The following is a 20,259-nucleotide window of genomic DNA, read 5'->3' as shown; positions in this document are numbered from 1 at the left end:
CAAGGACTCTACAAGATGAATCACAACTGTCTGTATGGAATAACATAATCCACTGTAACAAGGTGACAGAGGTTACGAATGGTTATGAATGGTTAAAATGAGACCACATTGGCGTAAGTAGCATAACTGGCATTGGACTGGTGCATGGTGTCTATGAGTCAATGTGAACCAGTGGTACAGGGACGCTGCCCGACTTATGTTTCATTGTTTGCTATTGAAATCTATTGAAGAGATAATAGAAGGATTTAAATGAGCTGTTCCCTCTTTGGGACCGTGATTGATTGCATGGGTGTGTGATTATACATTATCGGGTAGCGTAGGAAACGGATTAATCCTATATTAGAACAGAATAATTCTATATTCAGTCAGTAAGCATGTGTTTTGTTAGGCCTCTGAAAATGATTTTCCAATCATTCTTTAAATCACAGTATCACACATGCATTGCAGGGCAAAACAAATAGCATAGTTGATTATATGATGAATTTAACTAATCTAGTTCAGATTGAATTTCCATCCGAGACCACATGATTCATACCAGGTTTTACCTAACTACCACCCAGTCACATTTATGAGAGATTCTGTTGATTTAAACGGTTGCTCTCATGTTTGCTGTGGCTCACACAGATCCTTTAATGTGAATGGGATCCACAGTATGTGGTGGTGGAGACGATAACAATTACAGCTTGCCTGAGACCAGACCTAATCCTCAGGCCCAGAAATGAATTGAAATTAAAAAAAAGATATCTTTGGCCTCAATTCAAACCAAACCCATTACTGCTGTCAAACCTGAAAAGCATAAGTTGTATTGCTGTATTAAAAATAGGTGTGTGGATACTGATAAATCTGTCACTATCAATTATTTCACACTGTCTTGGGACCTGCTCTCTCAGACTTGGACAAATGTCTACATACACACGGCAGAATGACAGATGGTTTTCATACAGGATCATTGCTTACCGGCATGTTGCTGTAATAATATCGGAAACAGATGTGGAAAAGAGGCGGGTGGAAAGTTACTATGGGAAAGCCTTCCAAAACATTGTCATTGGAAGCTAAGCACAACTGTTTGGGTTTTTCTTACTAGCGTTCTAATAACACTGTAGTAATATTTAATACAACAGATTTGACATATTACTGCATTTTGCAAATAAATGTTCAATGAGTAAATTGCCTAGTTCATAATCAGATTTTAGTGTGAAGACATTGTGATTTTCTCCATAAAAAATAGCTCATTGTCCTTATACAACCCTTACTGTCATGTTGGTTACACTATGGCATCAGAGTATTTGGGGGGGGTTCTCACTCTGTCCTCTGCGCTTCCTGCAAGAAGTGACATTTATAAGATGTAAAGAAGCCCTACCTCTTTAAAGAGTATCATAAACAACTCACGGCGCCTCCGACGCCCCCCTCCCCCCAAAAAATACTCTTCTCTTTCTCTTTTCCCACAAGTATTGTCTTTGCTGATAAATACTTGAGGGAAAATGTACTTGATACGATTGTGACGTGTGGTTGTCTCACCTAGCTATCTGAAGAGGAACGCACTAATTCTACGTCGCTCTGGATAAGAGCGTCTGCTAAATTACTCAAATTCAAACAACAACAAAAAATCGAATAATGTAAAGACACAAAATGTATACTGACACATCTTACATGTTGTTTTCTGTTGTTGCTTGTTGTTGTCCCTTTGACCCATTGTTTATGCCTGCAACACGAACTCATCAGGGTCACACACTCAGAGAACACATGCAGTTGTCTTGCGGTCTGTATTAAAAAAAAAACACAGACTGCTCTGTCTTTGATGATAGCGACCAGTTCTTATCATTGTATCAGACTTCTCTAGGTCTCTATTCTGTTTGAACAAATTGTGTGCCAGGGCCAGTTTCAGTCTGTCTGAATGAGGACACCAGATTGTCTTGAAAATATACAATTTGTTGATGCGCATATCTCAGATCGTAACACATTTAGAATTATATGTCCCTTCCTGGATGATTTCCAGGATACACACATTAACTTCAAGTGTTTCTTTGTTGATGTTTTGTATTGATCAGAATAGCCTAGTTACCTTACACTGTCACCATCCTGTCACCATCCTATCACCTTCTCCTTTCAGGTGTCTGCAATAGGTGTCACTGGTGTGTGTAATTGTCATGTAGCAACTGAGAATTATTCAGGCTTCTACAAACTTTGGCATGAGGAAATTGGAGATGCCTCGACGGTGAGTGTAGCTAATACGTGTGTGATATGTTTGTTTACACAGCCAGGCACAGTTCTCACAGTTCAGTGAATTGCTGATGATCTGCTGATAGGGCCTGGGTGATTGACAGAGCGCTGCAAGGCAGTCACCCATCTCAGTGGGAATCTCTCTTTCTACCTGTCTCTCTCTCACACGCTCCTTTTTTAAAAAATTCTCCCTCACTGTCTTTTTTACAATTTACCTCTCTTTCTCCCACTCACTCGCTCTCCCTTTCTCCGCTTCTTTCAAACACAGCTGGGACCTTTCTATGACAAGACAGACCACAGCTGTTGTCTTTGCCTCGTTGCGTAACTCTGTTTGGTTTCTGTGCTACCCCATTACTCATTCAATGAACGTGAATGTTTCCTTTTCTCGTTTGTGATTCCTGGTGTCACAAGTCATCAAAAGGCCTGACGTTATTATTATAAAATATTCGACATGATTTGATTTGATACTTTATCAACAATACAAAACATACACATGGCAAAGGACGGTCTGATGTTGTTATGATATTACTGTGGCACCTTGTATTGTCATACTTTTTATGTTATTCCTATAGTAGGTGTGTGACCTTTGATGATTTTTTTTTTACATCTGCTAACTTGTGGGAATCTCCAGCTCTTGGTGTGTGTCAGATGTGCGGGTTTGTGTCAGGGAGACCTGTGGCCTACGTAAATGGTGTGTGAATTATTCCTATGGCATCTGCGTAGTGTTTTCCTAGGGTCTGGATGCAAACAGGCCTGCTGGCTTATATGGTAGTGGAAGGAAGTAGAGGGAGGTGCTTACAGTAGATAAGGGAGGATGTGCTTGCTCACTGTGTTCTCAAATTATAGAATGATAGAATGATTTAATGTTTAATGTTAAATCCCTATCATTAGTCACTCCTCTAATGTCTGTCCATGTTAATGAGACGCTAAGTAGTTGATTGGTCAGGGAGTGAATGTATCATCATGGAAAGCTTCAGTATAGGGGTGACTGAAAGTGTGTCATATGCAGAGGAGGTCCGTAGAGTAGAGCAAACAGCCCCACTGTCAAGTACAGGTAACATAAACTGACCTTTGTTAGTCTTCTAGCATAAATAATAACACGCGCTAGCTTTAACGAGACCAGGACCGAGAAGACATGGCTGATAGTCTCTTTTACTGGGAGGTATTTAGACAAGCCAGAACTGAGATGATAAAACAGGTCGTAGAAGAATACAGCCCTTTACGCAAATCATAGAAGAACATAGACCCAAACCCCAGACGAGGCACTCCAACGACACAGGATAATGACCCTCCACATCCTCCAATGGAAAATGCAAGAAGCCTAATAGCAAACGGATAAGAAGTGAAGATGTATATAGAGGAAATCAACACAAAACCCGACCTGATCTGTGTCCAGGAAATACATGGCTATCACCAAGATTAAACGTTATCATAATGGGATATGAGGGGATAAGGAAGGATAGAGAGAGTGGACAACAGGGAGGGTGTGCAACTTTTATCAGGAATGGCCTGTCACACAGACATCTACATTTTCAATTAAGAAACCAATGTGAATATGGAAGTCTGATTGAAGTAAAGGCACTAACAGTAGTAAATATCTACAACCCATGTCTCCCATTCTCACAGACGGAGCTAGAAAAGGTGACGGGAACAAACATAGGAACAATTATTTGGTGTTGGGAATGGGGATTTTAATGCACATAACACTGTCTGGGGAAACATAACAACAGATACCAACGGCAGAAATGTGGAAAACCTAATTGAAGTTCAGAACCTAACATGCCTCAGCAACAGCTCAGTAACAAGATGCAACACTTATACATACACAGCAACATGCCTATATTTCACCATAGCATCCAATGAGCTGGCAGGATTATGCAGGTGGGAAGTATTAAAATGAACAACAATGGGCAGCAACCACTACCCAGTACTATGTAGTGTCATGACTCTCCTGGCTGAGGATCCAAGGCCTCAGATCAGCTTGGCAAATGGTTGACGATGACCAGACCCCTCTCACCCACAGAAGAGGGGAGGGGGGCTGGGCCGGTTTTATGACACCTCACTCCAATCATAAATATTATGCAGCAGAGAACCCTCTCTTGTTCTTTAGTATCAAGATTGGAATGTTTTTTGTTACAGAGAGATGTTGCCACCCAATAACTCTAATGTCCAAAGAGTAAACTTTGGAATAATATTTCTAACATCCAAATGTGGGAAATGGTCGGTGGGGACCTAAAGAATAATCATGTCATATTGCTTGTCATTTCGTGATGTTATTAAGAACTGTATGAACCAAATACTGTAACTTAGGAAGGAAACCCCCTATAGCTGTCAAGTTTCCATCCAATACGTTGTCTATGTGATATGAACATGGATGAAACTATTTTTGTTAAGATAGGAATGTGATTTTATGAGTCATAAGAGATTACTTATAATCATATCCTTTGTACATTAAGTCCTCACGCCCTGAATGAGGTCAGAGAGCTTGTCAGCGTGATGAAACGGTCCTTTTTGAGTGCTTAAACGGACCGACTAAGAATGAACATATCAGACCAAAAGACGTGAGACCGTGGTCCATAAGTTTAAATGGTTGGAAACTCTGAGACTCTCAACCTCAACACTAGATGAGAAGATAACCTCACCTACCAGACCAGGATACCGCCAGTCTGCAGCTGCACGTGTAAAGTGTTTCAAACTCTGACTAAAGACACGAGTTGGGAAGGAGAAAATCCCATCTCAGACAATCATTGGTGCATCTGAAAATCTCCCCTGAATACAGTCCATACAAGCCGGGACAACTAAGAAGAAGGACATTGTGCCCTCTGGTGGACAACCAGAGCCTTACACCAATCAACCCCTTCCACATAGAAGGATTGATTGGTTTCAACAGAGATAGATGACGAACAAAGACAACCACACGTAAATACATTCATTACTTCTTATCCCAAAATGGGCGGTGGTTCGTGTGCAAGGTATATGATTAATGTGAGGACAGTCCTAGAATGTATCCACGATAAGTGTAATTTTCCTCTCTACCCCCCCCCCCCCCCCCCCCCCCCCCAATTTATGTTGTAACAAGCCGTCATATCGTGTCAGTCCACTGGGGACTTTTATCTGATGTGTATTCTGTGTTATTATTTAGTTACTAAGTAGATAAATAATTAAACCAATTTGTGTAATACTGAATAATCAGCAAAGGCTCGGGTTCTTGCAGATCCAAGAAGGTTACTACTGTTCAGAATGAGAACTGATATGAGGTAATGATTAATAAGTGACTGTTATCGATATATAACTTATATATATATATATATATATATATATATATATATATATATATATATATATATATATATATCTCTTCTTGGGTTTAATTCGGGAGATGGTAATTCGTTAAACAACTTCTTCCGTGGTGCCCCAAATTCCTAATGAGTTAATTGTTACATTATTAATTTAATCGGGAAACAATTAAACATAGTTAGTGAATTTAATAAATAACAGTCATCAGATTAATGAAAGTCACGTCACGACAGTAGTCGGACTGGAACAAGTCAGAAGATCCCCATGTACATCACATAACGAATGTGAAAGCCAGCTGGACCAAATACACAAACCAAGAGGAATTCCAGCCATTAAATGGGGAAACAAGACAGCAAGCACGGAGGAGGAAAAAGCTGAGGCCCTAGCTCAGACCTTTAGGGCCACCCACAGCTCAATTAGTCATGCCCAATTTTGGGTTGGAAGGCCGATCAGTGGGCTAGAGAACTCGGAATAAAGAACCTACACCTCAGTCCAATACTCCCACTGTCTATCCCCCCACCATGGCTTCTCCCCTCTCCAAGGGTTGACTTCTCACTACTAGAGATGAGTGAGGATGGAAAGGATAAAGTGACCATAGGACAAATGACAAGAGGGATACCTAAGCTCCCACTACCCATCTGTAAAAACAGGCAATGCTGCAACCTACTCAATCCCAAAGCTCAACATAACCAGTGGAAAAATAACAGGCCATGTATCAGTTTTCACAACAGAGCTAATGGCCTGCACCCTGGCCCTAACATGTGGTGGAAGAATCCAAACCGGAGGGATCATTTGACTCAAAATCAACACTACAAAGCCTGGAGAGAGACAACAACAGTAACAGGATTTAACATATGAAATTCTTGAAATTCTCCACAGGATCCAGCATTAAACCAGGATTACCTTTCCATGGGTACCAGCACATGTGGAAGTCGGTAGAAATTAAACAGCAGATGAAACAGCAAGAAACGCCCTACATTAAAATCTAAACATCATAGTCCCAATGAGCAAGAGTGAAGTTAAATCCCAAATCAAACTGAAAGATGTCAGAAAGACTGGACAGAAGGAGACGCCTGCATTCCATCCACACATTAGTAAGCACACATCAAATGGGAGAAAACGGACAGCAAAAACATCCTCACAAGACTAAGAGTAGGACACTGCAGACTTAATTACTACCTTCATCACAGAGAAACACAACACAAGACAATGTGAGAAATGCATAGAACAAGAAACAATTGAACACAACTTGCTCTACTGTATGAGTTACACCAATCAGAGATGAAGCCTCCAAGATGCAACCAGAATTTTAGAGAATCCTACAAAACACAATAACCAGCCAATCAGAGAATGACCCTACAAAACATAAATAACCAGCCAATCAGAGAAAAACCATACAAAACACTATAACCAGCCAATCAGAGAAGAACCCTACAAAACATAAATAACCAGACAATCAGAGAAAAACCCTACAAAACACAATAACCAGCCAATCAGAGAAGAACCTTACAAAACACAATAACCAGCCAATCAGAGAGGAACCCTACAAAACACAATAACCAGCCAATCAGAGAAGAACCCTACAAAACACAATAACCAGCCAATCAGAGAGGAACCCTACAAAACACAATAACCAGACAATCAGAGAAGAACCCTACAAAACACAATAACCAGCCAATCAGAGAAGAACCCTACAAGAACCAGAGGCACCTTTTCATTATAATGTTGGAGGAAATCAAATCAAATTTAATTTGTCACATACACCGAATACAACAGGTGTAGACCTCACTGTGAAATGCTTACTTACAAGCCCTTAACCAACAATGCAGTTTTAAGATTTTTGTTTTGAAATATAACAAATAATTAAGGAGCAACAATAAAATAACAGTAGCGAGGCTATATACAGGGGGTTCCGGTACAGAGTCAATGTGCGGGGGCACCGGTTAGTTGAGGTAATTGAGGTAATACAGTATGTACGTGTAGGTAGAGGTAAATTGACTATGCATGGATAATAAACAGAGTAGCGGTAGCGTAAAAATGTGTGGTCGGGTGGGGACAATGCAAATAGTCTGGTTAGCCATTTGATTGATTAACTGTTCAAGAGTCTTATGGCTTGGGGGTAGAAGCTGATAGGAAGCCTTTTTGACCTAGACTTGGCGCTCCGGTAACGCTTGCCGTGCGGTAGCAGAGAAAACAGTTTATGACTAGGGTGGCTAGGGTGCCAAATCTTTTCAGTCTCCTGAGGGCGAATAGGCATTGTTGTGCCCTCTTCACGACTGTCTTGGTGTGTTTGGACCATGATAGTTTGTTAGTGATGTAGACACCAAGGAATTTGAAACTCTCAACCTGCTCCACTACAGCCTGTCGATAAGAATGAGGGCGTGCTCGGTCCTCCTTTTCCTGTAGTTCACAATCATCTCCTTTGTCTTGATCATGTTGAGGGAGAGGTTGTTATCCTGGCATCACACTGTCAGGTCTCTGACCTCCTCCCTATGGGCTGTCTCATCGTGGTCAATGATCAGACCTACCACTGTTGTGTCGTCAGCAAACTTAATGATGGTGTTGGAGTCGTGCTTGGCCATGCAGTCTTGGGGAACACGGAGTACAGGAGGGGACTGAGCACGCACCCCTGAGGGTCCCCTGTGTTGAGGATTAGCGTAGCAGATGTGTTGTTACCTACCCTTACCACCTGGGGGCGACCCACCAAATACGCTCCTAGCGTATGAGAAATGTGTTTGCTGGCCTCATAATTCGTAGCCAGCTTGTTTGGCTAGAGTTATCCGGTTTGCAATCCCTTTAGCATTGCTTGCTAGTTTGCTGGCTAGCTTCAGAGGTTAGATGGCTAGTTAGCTAGAGTAGTTAGCTACTGCCATCAGTTGTTGTTCTGTTATTATCATATTTTGCCTATTCCACCATTTGTAGAATGCATACTTGCATTTGAATATAGCACGGGAAAAGAGAATCCATACACACTGTGGACACGGTAGACACATTTAAATGTAGGTGTAGATGCATGACCCGTTCGGAATTCCATGATCAGAACTCTATGATCAGAATTCAAAAGCTGCATGAGCTGTCAAGTCTAGACACATAAACACAATAACCAGCAAAGGGAAAAATGCTGGAGATCTCCAGAGCCTCCTCCAACTCCAACAGCCCGAGGAGGACATCTTCAAAGCATTAATACTAGTACTAATACTAATTAATCCTAACATTAATACTCCAGTGATTGGTCAGGTTTGTGAATGTGTGACCTCGTCATGATTCAATATTCCCAGACAGAGACGGGATATGGAACAGGTGGTCTAACTGGTCTTTATTTTCATGTCTCCGGTTTAGACATGATTCATCTACCACCCCCACTTCCATATTCAGCAACCCCCTCACTCAACTACAACTCCAGACTGTGGACCAACTTTACAGTATGGGAGTTCTTAACAAGAGCCAGGAGAGTCTTTTGTCTCACTGCATGTGTCTGCGCCATAGGTCATGTTGTCTTTGGCTAAGCATCTTAAATCCTAAAATGAATGTGATGGGAGAGCGAACAAGCTTTTCCCTTGCACTTGGAAACACCGCCACAACAAAGAGGCATTGGTAACTGAACTTATTCACTGTTCTTATGTTATTCACATATTTCCCATTCCAATAATCAACCTCCTTAGCCACGTCAGTCAGGCCTGATGATCCCTTCACATGCGAGTCTTTGTGTTTGTGTGTACACGCGTGCGGTCACATAGGCCTCTGTGTGTGTGTGTGTGTGTGTGTGTGTGTGTGTGTGTGTGTGTGTGTGTGTGTGTGTGTGTGTACAGGATGTTTTTCTGATTGATGACTAAGAGTAATCTTTTCTTAGTCAGATACTTTACAGCAGTTGTATTCAAACTGGGTACAGTAGGGTTGTCAAAGGTAAAAAAAGAAAAAAAAGAAGAAGAATTAAGAGTACATGGTACAATATACAAACGTGTTTGACAAAGATAATTTGATAAGAGAGATGAAAATGTAATGAATTGAAGGTTATTTGTTGATGTAAAAATTGAAAATGCCCCTTGCACTTTGTAACACTGCTACAACAAAGAGTCATTGGTAACTGCTCTTGTCTTTGTGCTGCGCCGGCAGGCCTACAGTACTCAACAATTATATTACATAGCGTTGATAAGAAGGTGGCTCCAACGTCTTAGGTAAACGACGAATAGGTTCCTACAACCGTCATTGTTAGTTCAGGGTGTGAGAGAGCCTTGTGGACTCACCTTGAAATGTTGTATTTATATAAGTGCCCTGGGGTGGCATACATCCGTCATGCTTTGGGGTAAAAATATTTATCAAATGTGAGAAACGGGCCCTGGGGTTGGGAAGCCCTGGTCTAGCAGTTAGTACCACCGCCCCCAGTGCGCACTATAGAAAATCTACATCCCCATGAACTTTTTTCACATTTGTTGCCTTACAAAGTGGGATTAAAAAAGATTTAATTGTAACAAAAATGTTGTCATTGATCTATTCACAATACTCCATAATGTCAAAGTGAAAAGAACATTCTATTTACAAATTAATAAAAATGAAATAACTCAAATATTGTCATTGCATAAGTATTCACCCCTTTGTTTAAGCAATTAGTTCAGAAGTATGTTGCTTACAAGTCACATGAATTCAACACACTCAGTCTGTGTGAAATAATAGGGGTTGACATGATTTTTAAATGACTACCCTTTCCTCTGTCCACCATACAGTACATACAACATCTCAGTCAAATAATGAATTTCTAACACAGATTCAAGTACAAAGACAAGGGAGCTTTTTGAGAGGTTAATGAAGAAGGGCAGTGATTGGTAGATGTGTAACAATGACAAATCAAACATTTAATATATATTTAAGTACGGTCAAGATAATAAGTATGCTTTGGATGATGTATTAAAACCACCCAGAGACATCAAAGATGCAGTCGTCCTTTTGAACTGGAGGACGGGAAGGTAACTGCTTTGGGGATTTCACCATGAGGCCAATAGTGATTTTAAAACAACTACAGAGTTCAATGGCTGTTCAATGGCTTCTTCTCCGGCGCAATGGCTGAGATGGCGCCGGAGAAGAAGGCTGATGTTTTACGTGTTCTTATCCAATTGTGTTTTTTTGTTTGTTTCTTTAAGTTGTTTGTAACTTATTTGTTTTACTTCGTTTGCTGCTACCGTCTCTTATGACCGAAAATAACTTCTGGACATCAGAACTGCGATTACTCACCACGGACTGGCAGAATCCTTTTTTTCCTTTAACGAGTCCGACTAGCCCAACGTGAATGACATACTGCTTTCCCGGGAACAGGCCCAGATTGCCATCATTTGCGTGAAAAGGAGGCGGAAAAAAAGAGGCCGGAGGGCAGGCTACCTTCTGAGAATTCGTAGGCTATCGAATAAACCCCCACTTCCTTCCATTCTGCTAGCAAAAGTGCAATCTTTGGAAAATAAAATCGATGACCGACGCGGAAGATTAAACTACCAATGGGACATTCAAAGCTGTAATATCCTATGCTTCACAGAGTCTTGGCTGAACGACGACATTATCAACATACAGCTGGCTGGTTATACGCTGTACCGGCAGGATAGAACAGTGGCGTCTGGTAAGACAAGGGGCAGCGGACTATGTATTTTTGTAAATAACAGCTGGTGCACGATATCTAAGGAAGTTTTGAGGTTTTGCTCACCTGAGGTAGAGTATCTCATGATAAGCTATAGACCACACTATCTACCGAGAGAGTTTCATCTGTATTTTTTGTAACTGTCTACATACCACCACAGACTGAACCTGGCACTAAGACCGCACTCTATGAGCTGTATTCCGCCATAAGCAAACAGGAAAACGCTCACCCAGAGGTGGCGCTCCTAGTGGCTGAGGACTTTAATGCAGAGAAACTTAAATTGGTCTTACCAAATTTCTATCAGCATGTTAAATGTGCAACCAGAGTGAAAAAAACTCTGGACCACCTTTACTCCACACACAGATACGCATACAAAGCTCTTCCTCGCCCTCCATTTGACAAATCTGACCATAATTTTGCTTACAAGCTAAAATTTAAGCAGGAAGCACCAGTGACTCGATCAATAAAAATGTGGTCAGATGAAGCAGATGCTAAGCTACAGGACTGTTTCGCTAGCACAGACTGGAATATGTTCCGGGATTCCTCCGATGGCATTGAGGAGTACACCACATCTGTCATTGGCTTCATTAATAAGTGCATCGATGACGTCGTCCCCACAGTGACCGTACATACATACCTCAACCAAAATCCACGGATTACAGGCAACATCCTCACTGAGCTAAAGGCTAGAGCTGCTGCTTTCAAGGAGCAGGACTCTAACCCAGAAGCTTATAAGAAATCCCGCTATGCCCTCAGACGAACCATCAAACAGGCAAAGTGTCAATACAGGACTAAGATCGAATCGTATTACACCGGCTCTGACGCTCGTCGGACGTGGCAGGGCTTGCAAACCATTACAGACTACAAAGGGAAGGACATCGAATCGAATAAATTCAGCCATATTTATGCAGAAATCTAGGTATTCCGAAGGGTTCACGTACTTTTTCTTGCAACCGTACATGCAGTAGCAATTAATATGGCTGATGGAACACGAGTGACATGAGCCTACCAGATGAGCTAAACTACTTCTATGCTCGCTTCGAGACAAATAACACTGAAACATGCATAAGAGAACCAGCTGTTCTCTGCAGCCTATTAAACAGGTCAACATTCACAAGGCCCCAGGGCCAGACGGACTACCAGGATGTGTACTCCGAGTATGTGCTGACCAACTGGCAAGTGTCTTCACTGATATTTTTGACCTCTCCCTGTCCGAGTCTGTAATACCAACATGTTTTAAGAGCTTGAAGAATTTTGAAAAGAATAATGGACAAATATTGCACAATACAGGTGTTCAAAGCTCTTATGAGACTTACCTAAGCAGACTCACAGCTGTAATCTCTGCCAAAGGCGTTGCTAACCAGTATTGACTCAGGGGTGTGAATACTTATCTAATCAAGGTATATTAGTGTTTTATTTTTCATTCATCTTTAAAAAAATGTCAGAATATTTCTTCCACCTTGACGTTAGAGTATTTTGTGTTGATTGTTGACAAAGAAAATGAATATTAAATCCATTTTAATCCCGTTTTGTAACATATTTGTTTTAAAGAAATCTAAGGGGGGTGTTAGAGTATCTACAGTATATGCACTGTATAGCCTACTGCTGTTGGCATGGTAATGCATCCGTCCCACTGCCTGTTTGACATACCGGTACTCTTCTCTTGTCTTTCCTGTCCCCTCTACTTCCTGTCCTATCTATAAAACGTATAGAGAGTTATTTGAAGTTCTAGGTCTTTTAAGACTACTGAAAGGTGACACACATGCTTTCACAGGAAGTCAAGCGTTAATGAATAGGCAGTAAGTGGTCATTTGTGAGTGCATACCTTATCTCAATGGACCTTATCTAAATGTAGATCACTATGGAAGTTTAGAATTTGACTTGGTTGACGGATTTCCTTTGTTCGTGACAACCCAAGCAAAACAGGTCCTCTGTAACTTTCCACAGCTTCAATGAGATAATGTTATTCAGTGGAAATTGAATTAACTTGTGGGAACCTACTGTATTAAAATAGTATTTAAAAAAAAAAAAAATGTTTTTATTGAATATCCAAACATACTATATACTTGCAGTGAAGCCGCTCAACAACTACACCATACCAGTCATCCAACAGACTCAGAGCGACACACAGAAGCATCCAGGGTCAATGCCCTGCTCAAGGGCACGTTGACAGATCTCCCACCAGGCCAAAAGAACGTGAACCCGAATCCTCCAAGATCCCCCCCACAGTCCCCCCAAGAAGAAAAAATGTAAATTAAAAATACAATTAATTCCATTCCCCACCCCCAAGATCCCCCCCCAATGCACCAACAACCAAGAGAATGAACTAAAGAGGAACAAGTCAGAAGAAAATAGCAAACAGGAATGCAAAAAAACAACAACAAAAAAACAAAAACACAAAGGACATCCAGGACAACTAAAATCATAACAGTAATGCCAACTGTATATGTTTGTGTGCATGTCTGGCACTATTACATGTATGTGTGTGTTCTTGTATGTGTTTATTTGAATGAGAGTGTGTTTATATGCATCTGTACAAACACCTGCACGGCATCAGGCAAACCGGTATTAGCTGTAAAAACACTGCCCCTCAGTGTCATTCAAACATACTTTTTTATCTCTGCTGGCCACCCTCTTCGGATTTCTACACAACGTATATCTTTCAACTATGATGTGATGTTTAACGTACACTTTCAATCTAATCGAATACAATCCACAGATTGCGAGTTGAAGATAAATACTTTTACTAAGAGTATTAGTATATTAGTAATTGACTGACCTGGTCAGATCTCCTAACAGTACTATTTCTAGGGTCAATTTTAGATCAATGCTATGCATTTTTTGCCATTCCTGAACCTGAGACCAGAAACAGGCTACCTGAGGGCAATACCAAAATAAATGGTCTATTGATTCTGTATCCTCACAACAAAATCTGCAGAGCTTCGATGATTTTATGCCCCAAATATTCAACATTTTGTTGGTGGCAAGAATTCTATATAATAATTTTAGCTGAAAGCACGAAGTCTTGAATCTTGCATTGTTTTATATATCAACTCATACACCTTGTACCATGGAATCGGTACATCACAAATCTCTTCCCAACTATTTTGCAATCTGTATGGCTCAGTTGTCAACATCCTGGTCCTCAAATGAAACTGGTATACTTTCCTATTTATGCTATTTTTATTCCTCAGACAGTTTTGATCCTTTATATTGGGCAGACAGACCAGTTCCCTACCTCCTCCCGCTGCCAGCTGCCTCCTCCTTTTTTGGGGTAATGCTGTAATCAATTGTTTAGTTTGGAATCGTTTGGAAAATAATTTTGTTTGATCTCCAAGGTAATTATCTTGCTTTGAAATGGGACCACATTTCCACTACTGGGTCCATACATACAGCAATGCGTAGCCTCCGTGTACACCACAATACATTTCCAGCGCTAATATGATTTGTTTGGTTATGGCGATAGCTACCATTTCGTCATTTCTGAAAAGCTGCTACTAGTGCAGTAACACTGATTGTGGAGGAGAGAGACAGCGATTTCCCATGTACTCTCTAATGCCTCTTCCAGTATTCAGAGATGGTTATTACAACTTTCCCAGAAGGGCTGCCTGTAAGTGGACTGTCAGGGTTGCAACAAAAAGTGAATGCAGAGGGACAGACCGGAGGATGACAGAGGAGTGGAAGGAAAGGAGTAGAGCAGAAGGGATGAAAGGGCAAAACGATGGCAAAAGGAGAGGATGGAGAGAAGGGGGGATGAGACTAAAAAGACACGGACAGGGCTGGGCAAAATACGGCCTGGATCAGGCTCACCAGCCGATTAACAGCAGCCTGAGGTGGATTTTGTTTTTAAAACATTGTAGTCAAGTGACTGCGCCACTTGGTTCATAGAACTGCGGTTACGTGAGTAACCTCCGATGTCCGGTATTAGCAGTTGGACAACCAGAGCAGTTTAGTTTTCTTCCTCCATATTTGGCTCTAGTTTATGAACGATTGGGGCTATTAGCTTTTATAACTGCATTCCTCAAAGCTGAGACTCTCAGGAACAAGTAGACAGGCTATGTGTCTTTTGTTTCCCTCTACATCGCTCACATGCTGCACAGGACATGTTGGAAGGGACTGTGACAAATTAAAAGCAATGCAGATCTTTATTTCTACACACATTTATTACCTGATGAACTTCCCTTATGTTTATCGAAACTTTCCAATACCTTTCTGGTACATTTCAGTAACTTTTGATGCATTAGCAATTGTTATACCTTTCCCATATTCAAGTAATTTGACATCTTGTACTTGTGCTAAAATGGTTAAAAAGAACACAAAATGTAATATATATACACAGTGCCAGTCAAAATTTGGGACACACCTACTCATTCCAGGGTTTTTCTTTATTTATACTATTTTCTACATCGTAGATTAATAGTGAAGACATCAAAACTATGAAATAACACATATGGATTCATGTAGTAACCAAAAAAGTGTTAAACAAATCAAAGTATATTTTATATGTGAGATTCTTCAAAGCAGCCGCCTTGATGACAGCTTTGCACACTCTTTGTTTACAGTGGCGATTTTAGCATGTAAATCTTGGTGGGGCAAAAAAACAACATATATGACAGCAAAGCCACAATACAACAGTAAACAATACATTAATTGCACTATAACGGTGACAAACGGTGCCCACAAACTGTTAGGGCCTATATAAAGCTGTCCCAACAGCAGTCCCAACAACTTACCACTGCTACACCTGGCTATCAGTGGAGCCTTGTCTGGCAGCGAAACAGTTAATTCAGCCTCATTTACTGCCTTTTAAAAAACATAGCTGATATGGCTGACTTGCTTAAACTGACAATTGAAATGTACAAACTATGGCATAAGGGGACGACAAGCATATAAGAGGCAATCCGTAATTTCGATTAAGACATTTCCTCCAGAAAGTGGAGAGCCACACTTATGCAGCTCTACTATGCAATGCATTTTTAAATGTAACTCCTCTCTTGGCATGTCCAGCACACTCATTTTCTCAGCCAATCATGGGTAGTTGGAAGGTTGCCAACTTTTTCTGTGGCTTAACCAACAAGGCTCGTAATTGAACAATTTTATTTGTATTTACAGATGGCATACACGTTTGTTATTAAGGCACATGAAAGTTCACATGTTCAAGAAGGAATATATGCCAAAAAACTGTGAAGTTGTGACATACGCCTAGTTTCCTGAATCGGGTCACATTTCGTTCTAAAACAGGTTATAGGCCACATGTGCACCACCAAGTCAGAACAGTAGGTGAAATTAAGAAGGGTAAATATACCAAATTATTAGGGTGAGGCACATGGGCTACTAAGAGCTTACTATGCAACATACACTTAGTATTACTTTCTTAGCGATAGTATACATAACTCCCTGGCATATTACATAATTTATGCAGCATCATACAATACATTGTTGGACTCACCTTGTTGTGCTGTGCTCACTTGAATAGGAAGGTGGCAAGGCAGTCCTTCGTGGGCAAATTTTGTCATCAAAGTCTGGTTTTCTCTGGATTTATGGTGCTTTCAAGACAACTGGGAACTCTGAAAAAAACAAGGTCGAATGGTGATGACGTCATTGATTTTCAGGTCGTAGCTCTAGAAAGAGGCCGGATTTACAATTCCGAGTTGGATGGCCGTTCAAAACGTATTTTCCCAGTTGGAGCTCGTTTATTCCTGACTTCCCAGTTGTCTTGAACTCACTGAAGTCAAGTTTTCACAGTTCCGAGTTCACAGTTGTTTTGAGCGAGGCACAAATCATGCTTCATTGACAGCATGGCCAATGTTGAATGTTTATCATTTTGAATTTGGAAAAGAGCCCCATAATCCCAGATTTGAGACCACACAGCCACTCCACTGAATAGCAGGCTAGTGATTGGGTTGCAATGCTTACAGTTAGCCACTGTCACTGATTCCTTCCAAACCAGTCATTGTTGAATTTTCGATTTCCAATGGCCGATGAGCACCGATACATTTTATCTATAATTTCTGTTCATTATTTCTCTTCATATGACAAGGATTAAAAAGGATTTGCCAGTAGATTGTCGACTTGATTCATGATGATTACTGCTAGCTAATGATGTTAACATGATCAGTCCAATCAAAGCTACTGTACATATAACGTGATTTGACATCATCTTATCTGTGGCCAATGACCTTGAGCATTCTTGGACGGGCACTTCTAATATAACTCTATGAAAGCACCCAAGGGGCTAGAATGTTTTAACTCTACCCTTAGACTTGGCGGTGACGTAGTGTCCCCACGAGTGACAGAACACTGAGCCGATCACGGCGCAACACTCCATATTTTCTGCTGGCTTGCCCCACCACCGCAGAAAGCATTGCGTTAGGCTGAAACACCTGCATTTAGGATGTGCCTTAGTCAAGAAAACAAAAAAGAGACCATGTTTGTATGCGGCTTTATTAACTCAATTATAAACTCAGCTAAAAAAGAAACGTCCCTTTTTTAGAACCCTATGTTTTAAAGATAATTAGTAAAAATCCAAATAATTTCACAGAACTTCATTGTAAAGGGTTTAAACACTGTTTCCCATTCTTGTTCAATGAACCATAAACAATTAATGAACATGCACCTGTGGAACGGTTGTTAAGATACTAACAGCTTACAGATGGTAGGCAATTAAGGTCACAGTTATGAAAACTTAGGACACTAAAGAGGCCTTTCTACTGACTCTGAGAAACACCAAAAGAAAGATGCCCAGGGTCCCTGCTCATCTGCGTGAACGTGCCTTAGGCATGCTGCAAGGAGGCATGAGGACTGCAGATGAGGCCAGGGAAATAAATTGCAATGTCCGTACTGTGAGGCGCCTAAGACAGCGCTACAGGGAGACAGGACGGACAGCTGATCGTCCTCGCAGTGGCAGACCACGTGTAACAACACCTGCACAGGATCGGTACATCCGAACATCACACCTGTGGGACAGGTACAGGATGGCAACAACAACTGCCCGAGTTACACCAGGAATGCACAATCCCTCCATCAGTGCTCAGACTGTCCGCAATAGGCTGAGAGAGGCTGGACTGAGGGTTTGTAGGCCTGTTGTAAGGCAGGTCCTCACCAGACATCACTGGCAACAACGTTGCCTATGGGCACAAACCCACCGTCGCTGGACCAGACAGGACTGGCAAAAAGTGCTCTTCACTGACGAGTCGTGGTTTTGTCTCACCAGGGGTGATGGTCGGATTCGCATTTGTCGTCGAAGGAATACACCAAGGCCTATACTCTGGAGCGGGATCAATTTGGAGGTGAAGGGTCGTCATGGTCTGGGGCGGTGTGTCACAGCATCATTGGACTGAGTTTGTTGTCATTGCAGGCATTCTCAACATTGTGCGTTACAGGGAAGACATCCTCCTCCCTCATGTGATACCCTTCCTGCAGGCTCATCCTAACATGACCCTCCAGCATGACAATGCCACCAGCCATACTGCTCGTTCTGTGCATGATTTCCTGCAAGACAGGAATGTCAGTGTTCTGCCGTGGTCAGCGAAGAGCCCGGATCTCAATCCCATTGAGCACGTCTGGGACCTGTTGGATCGAAGGGTGAGGGCTAGGGCCATTTCCCCCCATACATTTCCGGGAACTTGCAGGTGCCTTGGTGGAAGAGTGGGGTAACATCTTACAGCAAGAACTGGCAAATCTGGTGCAGTCCATGAGGGGGGGATGCACTGCAGTACTTAATGCAGCTGGTGGCCACACCAGATACTGACTGTTACTTTTGATTTTGACCCCCCTTTTGTTCAGGGACACATTATTCCATTTACGTTAGTCACATGTCTGTGGAACTTGTTCAGTTTATGTCTCAGTTGTTGAATATTGTTATGTTCATACAAATATTTACACATGTTAAGTTTGCTGAAAATAAACGCAGTTGACAGTGAGATGACGTTTATTTATATATATATATATATATCTTTTTTACATTGTTCGCAAACTGATATGTGACATGTATTAATGCCAAAATAACATGCAAAACAGGCCCCACCTGCCACTGTTTAACACTTTTTTGGTTTCTACATGATTCCATGTGTTATTTCATAATTTGGATGTCTTCACTATTATTCTACAATGTAGAAAATAGTACAAATATGAATGAATGAGTAGGTGTGTCCAAACTTTTGACTGGTACTGTATAGTCTTCCCTGTGGCTCAGTTGGTAGAGCATGGTGTTTGCAACGCCAGCATGGTGTGTGCAACGCCAGGGTTGTGGGTTCGATTCCCATGGGGGGCCAGTACAAAAGAAAACATGCATGAAATGAAATGTATGCATTCACTACTGTAAGTTGCTCTGGATAAGAGTGTCTGCTAAATGACTAAAATGTAAATGTATATATATAGGTTGATGTTGTAAAGAAAATATCAGATATACAGCCCCTTCAGAAAGTATTCATACCCCTTGACATATTCCACATGTTGTTATGTTACAGCCTGAATTCAAAATGGATTTTTTTTAAAATGTCCCTCACCCGTCTACACACAATACCCCATAATGACACACTGAAAACATGTTTTTAGAGATGTTTGCCAATTTATTGAAAATGAAATACAGAAATATCTAATTTACATAAGTATTCACACCCCTGAGTCAATACTTTATAGAAGCACCTTTGGCGGCGATTACAGTTTTGGGTATGTCTGTATCAGCTTTGCACATCTGGATTAGGGGATTTTCTTCCATTCCTCCTGGCAGATTTTCTCAAGCTTTGTAAAGTTAGATGGAGAGCGGCAGTGAACAGCAACTTTCAAGTCTTTCCACAGATTTTCAATGTGATTCAAGTCTGGGTTTTGGCTGGGCCACTCAAGGACTTCACATTCTTGTTCTGAAGCCATTCCAGCTATGCTTTTGCTATATGTTTGGGATCATTGTCATGTTGGAATGTACATTTTCACCCCAGTCTAAGGTCATTTGCACTCTGAAGCAGGTTCTTTTTCTCAGGAGTGGCTTCCACCTGGCCACTCCCATAAAGCCCAGATGGGTGAAGTGCTGTGGAGACTGTTTCCCTTCTGACAGGTTCTCCCATCTCAGCCAAGGAACTATGTAGTTCTATCGGAGTGGTCATTGGGTTGTTGGTTACCTCCCT

The sequence above is a fragment of the Salmo salar genome, chromosome 14, assembly GCF_965601325.2.
Source record: "Salmo salar chromosome 14, fSalSal1, whole genome shotgun sequence".
In the NCBI taxonomy this organism is placed as follows: domain Eukaryota; kingdom Metazoa; phylum Chordata; class Actinopteri; order Salmoniformes; family Salmonidae; genus Salmo; species Salmo salar.
The sequence above is the reverse complement of the archived record's forward strand: the minus strand, read 5'-3'. Positions refer to the sequence as shown.